The sequence below is a fragment of the Alexandromys fortis genome, unplaced genomic scaffold (assembly GCF_014885135.2).
Source record: "Alexandromys fortis isolate MF-2015 unplaced genomic scaffold, M_Fortis_MF-2015_v1.1 scaffold_55, whole genome shotgun sequence".
NCBI lineage: Eukaryota > Metazoa > Chordata > Mammalia > Rodentia > Cricetidae > Alexandromys > Alexandromys fortis.
Window position 1 is genome coordinate 899056 of NW_026067936.1, and position 18413 is coordinate 917468.

Sequence of the window (18413 nt, forward strand, 5' to 3'; positions counted from 1 at the left end):
GGAGCTACATGGTGACACTTAGTCTTGCTACTGTGGTTTTTCTGAGTGGAGCTGACCTATAACCCCAAACTCCTTGCCCTTAGATCTTATGACAAAGTCATGAGCTTGTAATGATTTAAGCAGTTGTGCTTTGGGGTGCCCTTGTTACAACTTCTCTTCTAATAAACCATCATAAGCATTAAGGTTTGCATTTTGCAGAATAAACACAGAAAGTTTAGATGTGTTACAAAGGTCAAGATGTTGCCTGGAGCCTGGGTGTGCTGTTGGCACTAAGGGACATCTTTCTATCCTGCCATCTGACTCCACTGCACACCTAGTCAAGCTCCAATTAGCTCATCTTTCCCACTACTGAAAAAAAAAATCTACACTGGGAATAACGGGAAGTGGAGTCAAAGGTCGGAAAATACTAATTTCATTTTGGATGGATTTTGGTATCTGAGTTGTTACATATTTGGTCTGAAGCTCAAGTAAATCAGGATTCCAGGGTACAAAGAAATTGACCTTTTCTCACGACAACAGCTTCTGAGAGATCCTTTCTTCTACAGAGCACGAGCAAAATTTTAATAAGATCAGGATGATGAGATAATCTGTAAGGTTGAGTGTGCTACTCAGTGGCTCGGGGTCAACCACACCCCAGAGGACACGAATTCTTTTAGCCTCTGTCTCTGTCTCTCCCTCTTTCTCTCTCATCATGGATTGGATAACTTTCCTTTGCATTGCAGCCAGGTGTATAGTTTTGCTGGGTATAGAAGTCACGGCTGGCATATGAGTTCTTTTAACTCTTCTGGCTTTGAGAAGTCAGCTATTATTCTGCTTGGCCTGCTTTGATATGTGACTTGTGGATTTTCTCTTGCAGTTTTCAATACAGTTTCTTTGTTCTGTATATTTAGTGTGTTAAGTATAATATGCCATGAGGAGCTTCTTTTCCGGCCCTGTCTACTTGGTGTCTTGTGGACCTCTGTGTATGGATATGCCTTTCCTCAATTTGGGGGAGTTTTCTTCTATTTTTCTATTGAAGTCCTGCTTTAACCTTTGCCTGGAATTCTTTGTTCAATGTCTATAGCTCATAGATTTTATCTTCCATGGTTCTCAGGGTTCCTGGGTATTCTTTTCATGTATTTGCTTACATTTACCATTTCTTCGATTGGCCCAGTTCCTCTGCTTTGTCTTCCAGTCCTGATATCCTGTCTTGTATTTGATTCATTCTGCTAGTATGGTTTTCCACTGTGCTCCCACTGGGTTATTACATTTTTCATTTCCACTTTCATTCCTGCTTGCATTTTCTCCAGTATATTTTATTATCTCTTTATTGAACTCACTTTTCAAGTCCTGAACTGTCTCATTATTTCATTCAACTGTTTGTGTTTTCCTGGACTTCAATCAGGGATTTATTCCTGGGTACCAGGGTGTTACTGGGGTCTTGGTGGTGGTATATGTGATTGCCTGGGTGAGGTCTGACTAGGGGGGCATGTGGTGTAAAAACCTCAAAGGATTTAAGGCCCAGTGCTTAGACAAGGTTCTCTGGCTGGTGGAAGAGGTTAGGAAGAATGCCCAGTGGAGATTACCAAAGAGTCATACTGTTGGATGTTGGCTCGTAGGTCCCAGGAAGAGCAGCTCAGCATGGAAGGCTGAAAGGGCTCATTTAGAAAGCCTGCAAGCACAGCTCCTTGCTGGCCCTGGGCAGGATAAGGACAACATGAGGTGAGCAACTGAGCAGAGTTACCAAGAAAGCCCCAAAGTAGGGCTTCTGACCGGGCCTTGTGGGAGAAGGTGACCGCTGTCTGGATATTGAGTTTACCTGGGTATCAGAACATCATCATCTGCTCTCTTAATTCTCCACCTTGCCAAGTGAAGATTTCTATATCACATGAGTTAATTCCTTATAATAAAATTGCTATCATTCTTTTTGCATAAATCTTAATGGTTCTGTTTTTCTGGAGAACCCTGAGTAATGCAATGGCTTCCTAAGTTTGAGGTGATTCAGAGTTTAGAATGTATAAAATGCGTGAGATGAATGCTAGATTGGTCATAGCCTTAGTGAGAGGGAGGGTGGATTAAGTCACAAGTCTGTCTCTCTGGAACTCTTTTTCCTGCTGTTGGGGAATGTGACAACAGGGGTACCCGCCACTGGCAGGGAGTAAAGGCTACTGGGAGGCTATGCCGGTAGCTTCCATGCCCCATATTTTCTGTGGTTGTGCAAAATACAAGGCTTAACACGTAAGAAAGTTCTGGAAGACAGGGAAGCCTTGACGATCCAAAGGAAACAGCACAAAGAGTAGGTTCCAGTGTTGGGATGCAGGAGTGGACCAAGGACAGACTTTGGGGAAAGGTGTCGTTCCCCAAGGCATGTGGAAATGCAACTTCTGTCTCTGGGTTAGTCACCAAACAACCTTATAGAGAAAGCAAGAAACAAAATTTGTGCTGAAAAGAGGTTGGGGGCGGGGGGGGGGGGAGCTACAGAAAGGAAATAAATATTTCCACAACAACTGAATTGCAAAGCAAGGCTAAGAACACAAAAGAACAACATGTAACACACACCTTTCTATACTAACTTTACATATCAGTGCCTTTGACATCTTAATTAAAAGGCACAGGGTAATTGTATGGATTAAGAAAAACGATGAATCGGCTTTTTGGCTAGAAGAAATAACAGCTTAACTTCAAGGATAGGCATCCTTAGAGCAAACGGATGGGAAAAAGAGGCTAAGTAAATGGTATCAGGGAACAATTAGGTGGGGGTTGTTCTAGTATCTGACAAACTAGACTTCAGACCAAAATTAATCAGAAGAGATAAAAAATGATACTTCGTTGTGATTAAGGGAACAGTCAACCTAAAAGAGACCACAGTCTTAAAACATCTATGCACCAAATGCAGGCATACCCAATATCATAAAAATCATACCAAGGACTTTAAACGATAGATTTATTCCAACATAACAATATTAAGTTATTTTAACACCCCCTTTCCAATGGAAAGGTCATCCTGACCCAAAACAAATGGAAACACTGCGATTAACTGACATGCTAGAAAAACGGACCTAACAGACACATACAGAACAGTCTACCTGAACACCACAGCATACACACTCTTTACGGCAGAACATGGCAGTTTCTCTAAAATTGACCACATATTGGGTCCCAAATAAATCTCAAAGGTGAAATTACTGCATGCATCCTATATGACCACAATGCAACAAAGCTAAAAAAAAATTAACAACAAAATAATCATTGATTAAACAAACTTGTGGAGATTAAAGGACCCACCACTGATTGATGTGTGTGTCAAAGAAATCAAGAAGGAAATTTAAAAATTCCTAGAACTAAATGAAAATGAAAACAGAACATACCAAAGCCTATGGGACACAATGAAACTGTCCCAAGAAATTATGGCCCTGCATGCATCCACTGGAAAATTCAGAAAAGGGGCAAATAAATAGCTTGAAGATGCGCTCAAGAGTCTGTAAAAGCCATAACAAAGCAAACCCCAAGTCAGCAGAAAGAAAGAGGCAATAAAAAGTGGGACAGAAATTAATGAAATAGAAACAGACAAACAAAAATACAAATAATTAAACTAAGGACAGACTTCTTGGGAAGATGAATAAGACTGACAAACTTTTAACTAAATTAACCAAGTGAAAGAAAGAAGACTCAAATTAATAAAATTAGAGATGGACAGGAAAACATTACAACAGGGAAGAAATGTTTTCAGGAATCATAAGGGAATATTAAAAATAAAAACCTGTACTCCATTAAGCAGGAAAACCCAAAAGAAGTGGAAGGATTTCTAGATCTATCCAAACCACCAAAGTTAGACCAAGAAGAGACCAACAACATAAACAAACTCATAACAAATAAAGAGAAGGGAACAGTAATAAAAATTTTCCAAATAAAAAAATCCCAGATTTAGATGGATTCACAGAAGAATTCTACATGACTTTCAAAGAACTACAGCCATTGCTTCTCATGTTATTTCAAAAGGAATGGAAGGAAGGAGGGAAGGAAGGAAGGAAGGAAGGAAGGAAGGAAGGAAGGAAGAAAGGAAGGAAGGAAGGACGAAGGAAAAGGAGCATTTCCGAGAACAATTTTACTCTAATACCTAAGCCAAGTAAGGTAAAGACACAACAAAAAAGGACTATAGATTAAATCTCTGACGAAAATAAACGCGAGAATTCTCAACACAACGCTTGCAAACCAAATATAGGAACACAAATATAGGATCACCCATCGTGACCAAGTTGGCTTTAATTCTGGAGAGGCAGGGATGGTTAAAAGTATGCAAGTCAATATATGCAATAAATTATATAAATAGAAGACATAGTCTCAATCAATGTAGAAAAGACCTTTGACAAAATCCATCATGTCTTCTTGATAAAAGTACTAGAGATAGTAAGACTGGAGGAAACAAAGCCGTCACTATTGCTACGAAGAAACACCATGACCTTCTAGAGTGACGGGAATACCGTGTCCTTTGCGCAGATGCCGAGGAGTGGCACAGATGGGCCACCTGGTAGCTTTAGTTTTCTTTGAGAATTCCCCACACTGATTTTCAGAGTGGCTGCACCAATTTGTGTTCCCACCAACAGCAAATGAGGGTCCTCCTTTCTCCACGACCCCGACAGCACTCATTGTATTGTTGACTTGAGCCTTTCTGACTGGGGTACTATGAAATCTCAATTGTTTTAACTTGAATTGCTCTAATTTCTAAGGATGATGAGCCCCTTTCCAGGTGTTTCTTAGCCGTTCTGACTTCATCTCCTGAGAATGCTTTCTATCACCAGCCCATTTTTTTTTTAGTCTCCCTCCTGTGATTACCGTGGCTAGCTTCATCTGCTCTCTTAATTGGCTTTCAGGAAGTAAACCTTTATCAGGTGTTGGTAAACTGTGACACCTCTTTAAGTGATGAAAACAGCTACCAGCCAGGAGGAAACAACAACCCTGTTTCTACTGCTGGCTGCAAGGAGATGGATTTTGCCGCCACTCTACAGGAAAAGTTCTTTACCACAGTGGAGCCATCTGATAAGGGCACAGTCCTGTCAACATTTGACTGTGGCTTTGGGAGATTGTGAGCCAAAGATCCAGCTGAGCTGTGCCAGAAACCTCAGGACAGTAAATAGATGTTGTTTTAAAGTCAAGGCATTTGCAGCTTATCTTGCAGTGTAGAAAGCTACACAGGCATAGATTTTACAGTTTATAATAGAAAATGGAGTTCCACGGACGCACGCTGTGGTGGATAACATTCTTTTTCTTGTTGTCTCTTTCCTTCTTCTAGGCATTCACCACGTGACTTCATAGTTTCTCTTGCAAGAGGCGTGGGTTGCATTTTCCCATCTTTGATTTAGCTTGAGGGCAGTGGGACGGGACGGCCATTGCAGAGAGCCTATTAACAGCCTAGACAGAATGTCTCTGCCTTCTTCTGCCTCTCTATCACCACGAGGATGGGCCGTGGTGAGTTGTTCTGACATGGACAGGAGCTGTAAGGCAGAGGATGGCTTTGATGACCCATAGACCCCAGCTGGAGCCAGAGCCACGAGCACAGCGCGGTAGCTGGAAGGAGGGTTGCACCAGCTGAGCCTGGGCAGGACCAGACATGCTGATCCATCTCCAGTACAGAATATACTTATGTTTCAAGTTTTAAGGCTGTTTATTGGCAACATTTTTTTGTTGCGTTGGTTATAATTATGTAAATAATAACCAAATTACAAATGTCATTTTTTCCATGAAGGAGAAATATGAATATAATAATGAAATAAGCTGACTTTATCTAGGCACGAAGAAAAGGTTTTTCTAAAAATTTGAGGGCCAGTGGATAAAGACACCTGCTACCAAGTTTGACAACCTGAGTTAGGTTCTTAGAACCCATATGGTAGGAGAAAACGGATTCTTACAAGATTTCCTCTGACTTCTACATGAGCGCTGAGGCATGTATATATATAAATATATATATTTACATACAAGTGTATCCTCCCTCCCCTCCACACATGATAAAATGAAAATAATGTTTTAGGGGCTTAAGAGATGACAATTCTGTGGTTAAGAACACTTGTTACTGCTCTAGAAGACACAAGTTTTATTCTTTGCACACCCCGGGCAATGACCAATTCTTGGATATTTAGCACACTTTTCTGGTCCTTGTGGGCACCAGATACACATGTAGTACACATGCATGCTTGTAGGCAAACACATGTACACGTAAAAATAAATCTAGGAAAAGCAAAAGAACAAGCTAACACTTAAGCTGAGATCCCAAATCTTCACAGGAATCAAATGGTAGGCGCTAACTCACTGAGCCATGTTAGAACGAGAACACATCTGGCTGCTGTAGAGAGCAGGACTGATATGATGAATAAATTAAAGGAACAATCGTTAGATTGGCTTACAGCCATCAGAGCGGTGGGCCCAACAGTGGCCGTCTTCACACCAGAGAGGCTTCGAGTATGGGAGCTTCTCAATCCATGAGACTGAATGCCTCAGCAGTCCCAACTGAAGTCCAGAAGATGACTGGAGAGTCGTGGCTCGTCTTCTGTCCACATTGGGTGGCCAACAGAGCTACTTTTGACATCAGCAAAAAATGCAGCAGCAGCAACAGAGTAGGTGAACTCACCATCAAGATATAAAGGCAAAGAGGCAAAAACCAAAGCTTTCAAGGTAAGGTGATGCCCATATTTAGGGTAGGTTGTCCCATGTCAAATAGCTACATAAAGAAAATCCTTCATAAGTGGGCCCAGTAACTTGCTTTTTAGTTGATTTCAGATCTGGTCAAGTTGACAACCAAGATTAGCCACCACAGAAAAAAAGACTATGTCATGCAGAGGAGAAAGCAACACTAGGTCCCTGGGTAAGAAAAAGTGCTTAGCACATTTGAAAATTTACAGAGAGGCCAATGTGACTGAAGAAAGAAAAGGGAGAATAATATCAAGATGAACAGTCAGTTAAGAGATACTATAAAGTACCTGGAAGCATACTAAGCATGTTCTTCACTTATATGGTTGCAATGGGGCTTCTGTAAGTGGTTTTCAATTAGTGAATGACACGGGAGAAACTTCATTATAGAAACAGCACGGGTCATGGTGAAAAAAAATGGACATTGTGGTGGCTTGAAGGAGAATGGCCCCCATGAGTTCATGTATTTGAACACTTGGTCCCCAGTTGGTAGAACTGTTTGAGAAGGATTAAGAGGTGTGGCCAATCTCATTGGAGGACTGTGTCACTGTTTGTGGGTTTTGAGGTTTCAAAAATTCATGCCAGACTCAGTCTCTGCCTCTGCCTCTCTCTCTGTCTCTCTCTGTGTCTCTGTCTCTTTCTCTCTCTGCCTCCTGCCTGTAGACCAGGATGTAATTCCTTAACTATTGCTTTTCCACCATGCTTGCCTGCATACTTGCTACCATGCTTCCTGCCATGATGATCATATACTAACCCTATGAAACTGTAAGCCAGCTTCCAATTAAATGCTTTCCTTTGTAAGTTGCCTTGCTCATGGTATCTCTTCATAGCAACAGAGCAGTAACTAAGACAGACAAACTGGGTAAGATTGATGTTGGAAAACAAGACACACGTGGTCTTTTGTCAGTTCTGGGAGGAGACAAGAGTGGCTCAGATGAAAGCCTGCAGGTGGAGTGTAGATGCAAATAAGAGAGTCCGTGAGATCCCGGAATAGAGAATAACAAGTATTTATTTGGGGAAAAACTCAGAATAAGGGTAGAGAGTCGCGGTCCTCTGTGAGTGCTGGAAACTGTGAACAGAACTCTGACCACCACTGAAGAGAGTTAGCACGTCTGCTTTATCAGTCCACAAGTAGTGCCTCAGACCACGCCCTAATGGGCAGGTACCCAAAACACTGTTGGCTGAATGAATTCCCACTCAGTGAAAATGGATGGAGATGGTGGATTGGGATGCAAGCATGTAGCCAATGAGCTGAAGTTGGGAAAGGCATAGTGTCAGCATCGTCAGTCTCGTGGGCTTCTGGTGTGATTCACAGAGTAGTTGATGTTCTGGTTGTGAGGATGAGGAAAGCTGGAGGGAGAGCATCCCTGGGGTACAGTCCTGGGTTTGGTGTTTAGCATCTATGGTCAGATGATGTTTTCTGGATTTTAGGTTCTCCTCTGGAAGTGAGAATGATTCACTTGCCTTGTGGTAGCTGTCACATGAGATAGGAATTCTGCACACCAGACTCAGAGTTCAAGACAAGATCTTGTGGTAGAGACACCAAAGAGAGTCGGGAGCTGAAGGTATAAGTGGACAAGCTACCCTTGAACCGCATCCATATGGTTCTATGAGGGCAAATCCACACAGAGACGGGGTTAAACCCAGAGACCTCAGGGAGTCATTCCTTTGTGACCAGCACAGACTGGGCCACGGTGGCCTTGTCGATTGTAATAGATTCAGACTGGGAGCCGAGAACGGTTCCTCCTCCTCATGACCCCATAAGGACAAACTGTCTCTGTTTTTGAGCCAGAAACATCTTCTCTGCACCATGGAAATCCCTGGGGCTGGGCCCTGCTGGGGAAAATCTGGAGCTGGGTAGCCACAGAGTGGAAGGGCCTACGACGTCCTTCTATCCATGCAGTTCCAACCTGCTTGAAGTACAACAGTCTGCACTGCGGCTGTGCTCTGCAGACCACAGGGCTTGAGTAAGGCCAGCCGGCACCGAGTTTTCATTTGAAAACATTCGTGAAGCTTCTCATGCGGTATTGTATGGAATGCATTAGGGATGTGAGAGTGGGTGGCAGGCACTCACTGAGAAAGCTGACCTCTGCCTTAGAAGAGGGTCTAGATATACCATCGCTCCAGAAGCCTCCCAGATGTGACCCAATCCTCAGTGTTCTTCCTTCCAATCACACAGATTCCAGGTGCTCTCCCATGACCAACTACTTGGATCCTGTCTCCATTCAACTTGCAAGTCCCTACCGTTGTCCAGGATATTGATTGGTATTTCAGCTTAAATAAGTAAGAAACATGAGGTTGTGAGTTACTCAGGCTGAATTAGAATCATTTCCTCCATGTGCCCAGTGGGGCCTTGATAGCATCCCAGAGTCTCCTTCCCAGTATCTGCGAGGACAAAATGCTTATATCATCAAGTCATCATGGAGAGGCCACCATAGAGAAGTAACCATGGTGAAACCATTATAGAGAAGCCACCATGGAGAAGCCACCTTGGAGAAGCCATCACAGAGAAAATCACCATGGAGAAGCCATCATAGAGAAGCCTACCATAGAGACAGCCGCCATGGAGAAGCCACCAGGAGAAGCCATCCTAGAGCTATCCATACAAGCACTGCACTCACACCCCTTGCAGAGTGACTTGTCTTGGGCTGTTAGTGTAAGAGTGATCCTGCATCTCTGAGGATCTGTCTGAAGAAGAGGGACCAAGGCTTTAGCCTAGAAAAGTCCAGGAGCACACTGTTTTGCAATAGGCAGAGATATTATAAGCAGCCCTTAAAGGGCCAGAGCACCTTCAACAGATTTGAGAAAGGGTGAGTGATCCCAGAAGAGCAGGGACAGTGAGCAAGGAAGGGTAAGAGAGGAGAGCATCTAAAGCAGCTCTTCTCAACCTGTGAGTCACGACCCCTTTGGGAGCCGAACAATCCTTGCACAGGGGTTGCCTTAGTCCGTTCAAAACACAGATAACTTACATTATGATTCATATCAGCAGCAAAATTACAGTTATAAAGTAGAAATGAAAATAATTTTATGGCTGGGGGGGTCACCACAGCATGAGGAACTGTATTAAAGGGTCACTGCATTAAGGTCGAGAACCAGCGAGTTAAAGGACAAAGGCACACTGGGCATTTTTTGAGCTCAGACTGCATTATGAGAAAAAAGAATTCAAGCCGTGAAATATTAGTCATAAAATCAATAGCAGTACAAAAGAAGCAAGTAGCTACAAAGCGTGAGTCAAACACATCACAGAACCCGGGACATGACAGTTTTAGTGTCGATCTTGATTCTTTCTCATTGACAATATTTTAAGCACTGCAAGCCTCTTCGACCATTGCTTCCTGGTTTCTGTGGAGTGCCTACGGAGACTGTTGTGCCCTCAGACATGCCAGAGTGTGTGACGGATGGGTCATAGAAGGCTAGCAGCATGTACAGAAACAACCTATGGTAGAGGAGCTTCCAGACTGTCTTAGACATCAGAACCAAGTGGTGTTTCTTTACAAACATTGTAAGCGTGAGAGCCTTGGACAAAGAGCAGTCTACAGGCTGAACCTTGGTGGGAAGAACGTAAGCGTTGGTTCAGGATGCACTAGACTTCAAAGAACGAGCAAGGTCAGGAGCAGACAGGAGCTGGACGTGCAACCTGGATCTGTTAGCTTGTACATGTTTGGGAAGGCTCTCTACTGGTTATAGAAACATCTTGTCCTCTGCACACCTTACTAGAGTCCGTCTGAAGGACTACAGCAAATTCACCAGAGGCAGTGACAGCTCAGGATGATGGACAAGCTGTACCTGGCCCGGATCAGCTTCGTTTTCTTCTTGTGGTCCACATCCATGGGAGGGTAAGAATTTTTCTAACTGTTGCTGCCTGGTCCTGCGGCATTTCTGTAGCCTTGGGCTTTACTCTGTGGAAGGGTCAGGTAATCTGGGTCCACATAAGAACCGGTTGAAGCTCATATGTAGGTGTTTGCTCATTTTATTTTCTTCTACTTTCTTGAGAGAAGGGCTGTCGTGCCCCTTCTATAGGGTAGGAGGCTAAGGCTCTGGGCAAACATCAGCACAACCACAATCACAAGAGTGGAGGGTAGCGATGCCAGGATCTAAATATAAGCCTGTGAGCTCCAGTGCCTATCTGCATCCTGTGCAACCGCAGCCTTGACCCACTTTCTCGAGCGAAAAGTGTCAGCATCCTGGTCCTCTTACAGCTCCAGTATGCAACCACGTTGCTCAAAATGACCTTTATCAGTATGATCCAAGAGAAATACAATACAAAACTTTAAATGTTATTTTAAACTCTCTAGTTGTATGCTAATAAAATTAAGTAGGTTTAAAAAGAAGGAAGGAAGGAAGGAATCATAGGACCATGCTGAGAAGGAAACCCTAAACAGAACAGATTTGAGACACTTATTCCAGACAGACCTTGTGATGACAAGGGCGGAGTTCTAATGGATTGTGATGGGAGAAGAGACAGGCTTTGGTTTCTGTATTGGAGAGTTTCATGCCAATTTGATACAAGCTAGAGTCACCGAGAGGAGGAAACCTCAAATAAGAAAATGCCTCTATAAGTAGGCTGTGGCCAAGCCTGTAGGTCATTTGCTTAATTGGTGATTGATGGGGTAGGGCCCAGCCCATTGTGGGTGGGGTTATATCTGGGCTGCTGGTCCTGGGTTCTATAAGAAAGCAGGCCGAGCAAGTCATGGGGAGCAAGTCAGGAAGCAGCACTCTTCTATGGCCCCTGTATCAGCTCCTGCCGCCAGGTTCCTGTCCTGCTTGAGTTCCTGCCCTCACTGCTTTTGATGATGAAATGTGATATAGAAGTGTAAGATGAATAAACCCTTTCCTGTCCACGTTGCTTTTGGTCTGCTGTTTCATCACAGCAATGGTAGCCCTAGCTAAGACAAGTGGGTACCAGGAGAGAGTAGTGTTGCCGTGGCAGACCTGACCATGTTGTTTTAGGAGGATTGTGGAAGGACCTTGGAACTTTGGGTGAGAAAAGCCACTGAATGTTCAATGCTTGACGAGCTGATCTGTAGAAGCTTGGACGATAAAAATTTTGAGCTGTTTTGTGTCTATTTTAGAGGGGAGGAACGACTTTACTGGACCATTTATGTGACGAACCTGTGGTGTCTGGTCAGCCAGAAACGAAGAATTGGCTGTTATTAAGAGACCAGCATCACTAAGGCGAAGTCTTCTTGGAAGTGTTTCCTCAGGGTCAGCACACAGAAGCTGTGTCCCCAAAGCATCCAAGGCTGTACCTGGCATTAGCGGGTGAATTTGGTGCTATAAGAGTCACTCAGGTGGTACTGGTTTTGAAGGCATGAGGAGTCATGGAGAACAACTGGGGCTTGGCACTGTGCCCAGAAGAGAGCCCAGGAGAGGCTACTGGTAAAAGGACAGCCCACTTGTAGCAAGAGACCCCAGAATTTTGGAGATGGCAGTACCATGGAATGACCACCAAGAACAGCAGCAGGGATGGAATGGAGCCTAGAAGAAGCCTCTGTGTGTGCTGCAGAGGGCGGAGCTGGAGAAATAACCCAAGCCCCTTAGAGGAGCCCAGAAGATGGTGAATATATCTCAGATAATCGGACATTGATTTATTTGTGCTGTTGGACTTCGCTTTTTGCTTTAATCTGTTTGTGACTGTACCCTGGATTTCCCACTTGAAGTAAGAATTTAACTTAACTTTTATTTGTGCAGAAACCCACAGTTGAGAGATTTTGAACTTTTTAAAGAGATTTTGGATTTTGAAAGAGACCGGATTGTTTGAAAGCACTGAACTTTTAATGTGTTTGAATTTGTAAAGGCTGTGGGACTTTTAAAGTTATTTATGTTTTTAATGTAAGACCTTGGGGGATGAGTGAGAAAGCAAAGGTTGTGGTTTAACAGTGATGTGCTTTAATGTCAAGTTGACAAGGGGTCAGTTGTGCTGGATAATTTTATGTCAACTTGACATCTGAGAGGCAGGAACCTCCATCAAGAAACTGCTTCCATAAGATTTGACTGTAGACAAGCCTGTAGGGTGTTTTCTTAATTAATTATTGATGGGGGAGGGCCCAACCCATAGTTGGTGGTGCCACCCTGGCCTGCTTGTCCTGGGTTCTATAAGAAAGCAGGCTGAGCAAGTCCATGAGGAGCAAGTCAGTAAGCAGCACCCCCTCCATGGCCTCTGCACCAGCTCCTGCCACCAGGTTCCTGCCCTGCTTGAGTTCCTGTCCTTTTCATGATGATCTGCTATAAGACAATGTGAATGAGATAAGCCCTTTCCTTCCCAAGTTGCTTTTGGTCATGGTGTTTTTCCACAGTTATAGTGACCCTGACTAAGACAGTTTCTGTTGGTTGTCTAGAGCCAGATAGTAAATCAGGTGACACCATGTTTCTTCTATGTGGCTGTGAGCAGAACACCTGGATAATCAAGGAAACTTGAAGATGGCTTTAATTTAGCTCTTGACTGCAGAGGGCTCAGTCCATGTTATTTGGGACCACAAGGTTGAGCAGAATATATATATTAAGCTGAAGCAGTTTTATTGCAATCTTTCAAAATTAGCATTACAGAAAATATTTATATCCACAAAACTTGTCTTAATCTACAGTACGGCTATTTCAAAAGTAGTTAAATTTAATTAACAATTAAGAAGATAACATAATATTACGATGGCAGAAGGGAGAGGTGCAGGAATTTATTTACCTCATGGTCAACAGGGAGCTGAGTGAGGCCTTCACAGCAAGGATCTAGAGCAGGAGATAGTCCCTAAAGTCAACCTCCAGCGACCTACTTCCTCCCACCACCTTCAGGTCCCACCCTTTGCAGCTTCACCACTTCCCAGGGTTCAATCACTCATCCCTGAGTTAGACCAGAGGTTCTCAACCTTCCTAATGTTGCAACCCTTTAATAAAGACAGTTCCTCATGTTGTGGTGACCCCCAACCATAAACTGATTTTTTTAAATTTCATAACTGTAATTTTGCTATTGTTATGAATCACACTATGAGTATCTGTGTTTTCTGGTGGTCTTAGGTGACCCCTGTGAAGGGTCTTTTGATCCCCAGGTTGAGAACCACTGGACTAAACCATTCATGAGATCAGAGCCCTCTAGTCTTTGGAGACCAGAGGTGTGCTTTACTAACCTGGTTCTGCCTTAGGCTAAGAAGTGACAAGATTTTGCTTGTCATGTCTCATCTGCTCAGGGATTTTCCTTAGCATTCCCAGGGCTGAGGCAGGTGGAGACATTAGCCTTAGGGCTGTCAGGAGTAGTGTTTGTGGTACCCCGAGGAAAAGAGTTTTCATACAGCTTTTATAAATTAGTTTCTGACTGACACGGGCTTATTAAGTACCAAGGTGGTAGTGTCTAAACCCAAGCCCCCGTCTGCAGGGATCAACTTGAAGTGGAAACAGTTTTGATGGCCTGTGTCTAAATTGGCCCTGTGTCTCTGCAGCCTGGCAGCTTTGAAGAAAGACATCTCAGGTAGGGAAGAGAGAAGGGAGGGAGGGGAGGGGAAAGAAGAGAATTCTAAGACTGAACATCTGTTTGGGGGGATTATATGGACATGAAGCTTGGCTTTCAGATCAGTTGCGTGTTGTGTGCATCATTGTGTGGTTATTGATGGCTGGTATTTATCCTGTGCCTTTTCCGGCAAGTGGTGAATTTTCTAAAGTTGTGTTCCCTTGCTCTTCCTCTGTCCTTAGAGGCTCTAGATTGTTTACAGCTTTGTTTGCAACAAGGCATGTATACAAACACACATACATACACACATACATACACACATACACACACACATGCTCCCTCTGGTCAAAGATGCTCCTACCAGATCATGAGGAAACTCTGAGCCATGTGAGCACAGCATGGAATAAACTGGGAAACCAAGGTACTTTACCATCATCTGATTGGTGCTGCAGGGAACAAAGACCAGCTGGCAAAAACAGGTTTTCTGGGCAAAATAACGTTTTAAAGTGATCAAATTGTTGGGAGTTACCAGGAAGATAAGTTCATAGAAAGTGGCTTTAAGAAGAAACTCAAGTATCTTGGTTCCCTACTTAAATCAGAAAAGTGAGGAGGGGAGGGGAGCCGACTGCAGTTAAGGGAAATAGATCTGGGTTAACTAGAAACAGTGTTAGTATGATAATGCCAGAGACCCTGAACCTCCCTAGTAGACAGTGATCCTAGGGCTCCACCATGTCCCAGAGCAGTTCTTTATGTCCTACAGGGGCTGTGTTCTGTTCCAGGTACTGCAAGCATGCACCATGCAGATGGAGGGGCCAGTTCAGCTCAGCTTTAAGAGGTTCAGACACACAGGACTTGCTCCAAAGCGCAGTTAGGCTCCTTTCACACAGGCTTCGAAGGGGCAGCAAAAGTAGGTGTGAAGAGATCCCAGACACCTGGCTGACCTTCCTGGGTGGCCTGTGGAACCGTGGTGCCATCTGATGGCCATGGAAGGGAATGAACAGGAAACAAGAGCAGGACCGATGTGGATGGACCATGGAGGTGGTGCTCAGTTTTAAAAGTGTTTGGCTAGACAGGTTTAAGACCTGAGTCGCAAAGTTCTGAACAAGAAAACTACTCTAAAAGAAGTGTGTTGGACAGAGGTGAGGTCCTTCAGGAAGTCTTTGGAAGGTCTAACCATAAAGGCTCAGTTAGATATGGCTGGGGGCTAGGTTTGTGGATCACCATGGTAACTAGAGGCCTGCAGTGGATGTCATGATAACTAGAGGCCTCTATGCTCCTTTCTTCTATCATTTGTATCCTTTGTTGACATGTAAAACAGAGTGCAGACCAAAGGCATGTGGCCTCATTGAACAAAGGTGTCCTGTACTCAGACAGAGTTCTAGAGGGCTATCCATGCTGTCCTTGTCCTGATGTCACACTGATACACTGAAGACCACACGGAAGGACTTCAGCTGCCCTTTCCAGCCTGCTTGAGAACAGGAGTGTCCTTGTTGGGAATACTGGGGTTTCATAGGCTAATACTTTTGTGGTACTTGTTTTTTTTTTTTTTCTTGTTTTTTTTTTTTTTTCATTTCTTTCTATTTCTCTTTCCTTTCTTCTCTTTCCTTTATCTCCCTCCCTTTCTTCATTTATCTCCTTCCTTCCCTTCCTCTATTTTTCTTTTGGTTTCTTGAGATAGTGTCTCATGTAGCCGGAACGATTTCAACTTTGTGATCCTCTGTCCTCTTAACCAGCTATTACTGAAATTACACATATGGGCTGGGCAGTGGTGGTACAAGCCTTTAATCACTGCACTTGGGAGGCTGAGGTAGGCGAATCCCCTGGTTCAAGGCCAGCCAAGTCTATAGAGTGAGTTCTAGAACAGTTAGGTCTATACAGAGAAACTCCACTTCAACAAAACAGACAAAGCAAAAGAAAATTACACATAAGGTTCACCGCACCCAGCAATACTTGATTCCTGTTGCTAGGACTCCAGTGTGCATGTGATCTTGTGAAAAACGCCTGAATGTCTAATGTTTGCTGCACACTTTGGCTATGAAGGCTACAGGAGGAGAGACCTGAAGTACAACACCTGTATCAAACATAAAGGGGATGTCAGGAGGGACAGAACTAACAAGCTCTGGCTTTCTAAAATAATCTCTCAGCTATTGATTCAAAGAGGGACAGTGGCAGGGGGAAGAGAGGGGGAGGAGGGGTGTGTTTATGAGGAGGGCGAGTCCCCCCAGTATGCAAGGCTCAAGAAGCCCCTTCACAAGGTCCCTCCAATCTCAGTCTCAACACACATTGGAAGGCAGATTTAGTGAGGCTGGTTCTGCCCTCGGGATCACTCTCTTCTCTTTGACCATCTGGCACCACCCTAGTTCTTGCTGTGTGTTTGGAACCTGTCTTTAGGGGGATTCTAATGGGTCATTTCCAAGGCCTATCTCTTTTGAGACAGTATGGCTGGGATCAAGTTGAAACCATCTGCTCCTGAAACTCATGATTTATGGCCATCAGAGCCTTGATGGGCCCAGGGCAAGCATGTAGAAGAGGTCTTTCCATTGGCACAAGTCTCCCTTTGAGAGGAGACATGTCTTGGTCCTTGAGCTGCAGACAACGGGGCCTGTGGGGGGGTTGTTTCCTGTCCCTAATATAAGTTTTAAACTTCTGTGGTGTGGGACAATTGTCTGTATTCTGTCAATTATATTTTAAATAAACACTGATTGGTCAGTAGCTAGGCAGGAAATATAGGCAGGACAACCAGACAGGAAGTAGAAGCAGGTCAATGAGAACAGGAGAATTCTGGGAAGAAGGAAGTCCTAGTCTGCAGCAGTTCTGACCTTGCCACAGCAGAAGCAAGATGTGATTGCCTCGCTGAATAAGGTACCGAGCCATGTGGCTAACATAGACAAAAATAATGGGCAAATATAAGGTGTAAGCATTAATAAAAAGCCTGAGATAAAATAAAAGGCCAATCAGTTTATAACTAATGTGGACCTCTGTGTGATTTCTTTGGGACTTGACTGTGGAAATCGGGCAAGACAGAAAACACAGACAATATCTCTGGTTGTCTTATTTTTAAATGTCAAAATAAACAAAACATCTGTATTTAATCAACAAGCAGTGATAGTTTGGGTTCTCAGTCCCTTCTTTTGGTCCCCACGTGAGGACTGCAAAATGGGGGTGAGGGGCACACAGTAAGCCAGCAAAGGTGAGGAGAAACCTCGTTCCCTGTGGACTTGTGATGCCTCAGCAGCCTGGAAAAGCCTTCGTGTAGGGTTATCTATGCAGTACACATGGCGTGTCTTCTAGAACCCCATGTGGCTTCCATGGGAGGGGTGTTGAGCTGCCCTCTTCCCACAAGCTCTTGGCGTGCAAAACTCTTGCTTAAAGTTCCCATAAGTCAGTGAAGCGTCTTTCACAAACCACACTTGAATCCAGAATCTAAAAAGTATTCTGGCACTTTCTTTGAGTTTATAAAATATTTCAGATTTTTTTTCTTCCAAGTAAAAGAGTTTTTTTTTCTTTCTCTTGGATGTTTGTTCCTTTGCTAAACTCCTCCAGTGCCAGGCACCCCCAAGGCATCAAGGACCAGACTCTGCTGGAATGTCCAAGAGCTGGGTTGCTCAGAACTTCACACTGCAAGTGACAGGCAGTGTGAACGTCTTAGGCTCTCTCTGTGGGCATCTGGAAAGGGTGATAAAGGAGATTGGGTGCTGGTGAATAGTTGGCTCCTTTCTGCTCTGAGTGTATATGCCAAATATAATTTCAAAGCCTCTGGATCTCAGCAGAGCCTTTGCCAGCTGCCACTTGCCATCTTACGATTGGCTATATGGCCAGGTGGAGAAAGTGGGGGGGGGGGGAAACCAGCTAGATCTGGCAACTAAGTCAAGTACTCAGTGGGTCAGGAGACTCTGGGGGGATTACACATCTCAGCAGTAGGAGCACCGTCTTCTTGCCCCTGCTCTTAGGTATTTTGGAGAGGAGATAATTTTATTCCTTAGTCTCAATATGGTAAAGCAAGTATTGACATTTAAAGTCATTTTTCAAGATTAGAATTAGAGGTATGGAGAGCTGAGCTTGGTGGTACTGTACTTAAAGCAGTTGGAGACTGAAGCTGTCACACAGCGAGTTCAAGGCCATCCTGGAGATGCGTCTCAAGAAACAATATACCAAACCAAGAGTATAATTATAGTTATCGAGAAGATGTAACCCATTTTCTTCATTATATTTTTCTTCTCCTTTTATTTCCTGTATTTATATTGGTTTTCAGTCTGTTCTAAACAAAATCAACAGCCTTAGCATGCTGGACAGCACCCTGTGTCTGGGGGCCCTGCCT

At 43.9% G+C, this 18413-nt stretch overlaps 1 long non-coding RNA gene across 2 annotated transcripts in view; it reads left to right on the forward strand.

Annotated features, from left to right (window-relative positions):
• Positions 1–14086, forward strand: part of LOC126504385 (uncharacterized) — a 34949-nt gene extending 20863 nt beyond the window's left edge. For both annotated transcript variants that reach the window (XR_007592574.1, XR_007592575.1), the window contains exons 3-5: positions 5270–6645; positions 9968–10496; positions 11733–14086. This is a non-coding gene — a long non-coding RNA (uncharacterized lncRNA). The remainder of the gene's footprint in view (positions 1–5269; positions 6646–9967; positions 10497–11732) is intronic.
• The last annotated feature ends 4327 nt before the right edge of the window (positions 14087–18413 follow it).